We start from the raw sequence: 1,027 nt of genomic DNA, 5'->3' as shown, positions 1-1,027 counted from the left end.
TAATCTGAGTATCTTCCAAAGAATCAGCCACCAGTTGTTCCTGTATGTTGCAAAGCTCTTTGTACACAGTATGCTCTTCCTCCTTTCGTCTTATCCCGTTTCAGCCGACTCATGCAGATGTGACAACACTCAAGCCTGTGTTCACTCTATAAACACATCCTTCAAGGATTAAATAAAAAGCCAAGAGACCACTGGCACTTCAATGTCCTCAAAAGAAAGTGTAATGTCCTCAATGTTGTCCGTTTTCTTTTTAACTCTGACGCATGCCTGATGTTTAAAATGATCATAATCTTGTGCCCCCTCTTCTCAGAGAACCCCAGGCCCATCCAGGCAGCTCATTAGGATTGACAAAAGTCAGTACAATCGAGTCACAACAGGTATGGCCTTTTATTGATTGTGTTTATTCATTCTATTCATTAGCTCACACTGATGGACTTTCATGTAATGTGTTGTTTCATGTTGTGTACTTCTTGTTCTGTAATTTTTTTTTGCGTTCCTGCCAAAGGATGTAAACACTGAGACGCCATTACTTTTTCTCAACTTCAAAAAAATGTTCTTGTTTTTTTTTCACCAGGGAATAATGAAGATGTCTTCTGCCTTCCTGCTGCTGCTCTTTGTCTCTGGGCTCGCAACAGGACAGGGAGACGAAACACGCTATGAAAAGTTTCGTAGACAGCACATCGGCGGCCAGATGGCTGCAGACGACTGCGATGCAGAGATGTCACGCAAGCGCATCTATGCTGAAAACAACTATTGTAAAGATGTTAATTCGTTCATCCTTGGCAGTCCTAATAGCATCAAAGCCATTTGTCAAGGTCAAGGAACACCGTATGAAAACACGCTGTTGACAAAGAGTAACACACTGTTTAAAACTGTTGTGTGTGAACTGAAGAATGAGGGAGCCAAGAAACCCCACTGTCAGTACAAGGGCAAGCTTCTCAAGAACAGAGCTGTTGTAGTTGGATGTGAACAGCAGCTGCCTGTGCACTTTGCAGATGACATACTGATTTTCGGATAAAGATTGTCC

The 1,027-nt window shown here is 42.4% G+C and overlaps 2 protein-coding genes across 2 annotated transcripts in view; one reads left to right on the top strand and one right to left on the bottom strand.

The window, feature by feature from the left end:
• Nucleotides 1-1,027, top strand: part of LOC103374399 (ribonuclease-like 3) — an 18,652-nt gene that overhangs the window by 12,993 nt on the left and 4,632 nt on the right. The window lies entirely within an intron of this gene.
• Nucleotides 1-1,027, bottom strand: part of LOC103374401 (protein P-30-like) — a 31,440-nt gene that overhangs the window by 26,283 nt on the left and 4,130 nt on the right. The window contains exons 2-3 of the mRNA XM_008304485.1: nucleotides 572-601; nucleotides 356-374 (exon numbers count right to left, since the gene is read on the bottom strand). The gene's annotated coding sequence lies outside the window, so the exon portion shown is untranslated. The remainder of the gene's footprint in view (nucleotides 1-355; nucleotides 375-571; nucleotides 602-1,027) is intronic.

The sequence above is a fragment of the Stegastes partitus genome, unplaced genomic scaffold, assembly GCF_000690725.1.
Source record: "Stegastes partitus isolate 25-593 unplaced genomic scaffold, Stegastes_partitus-1.0.2 Scaffold2239, whole genome shotgun sequence".
Taxonomy (NCBI): domain Eukaryota; kingdom Metazoa; phylum Chordata; class Actinopteri; family Pomacentridae; genus Stegastes; species Stegastes partitus.
Note: the sequence above shows the minus strand (reverse complement) of the source record. Positions and strands in the feature narration are given on the sequence as shown.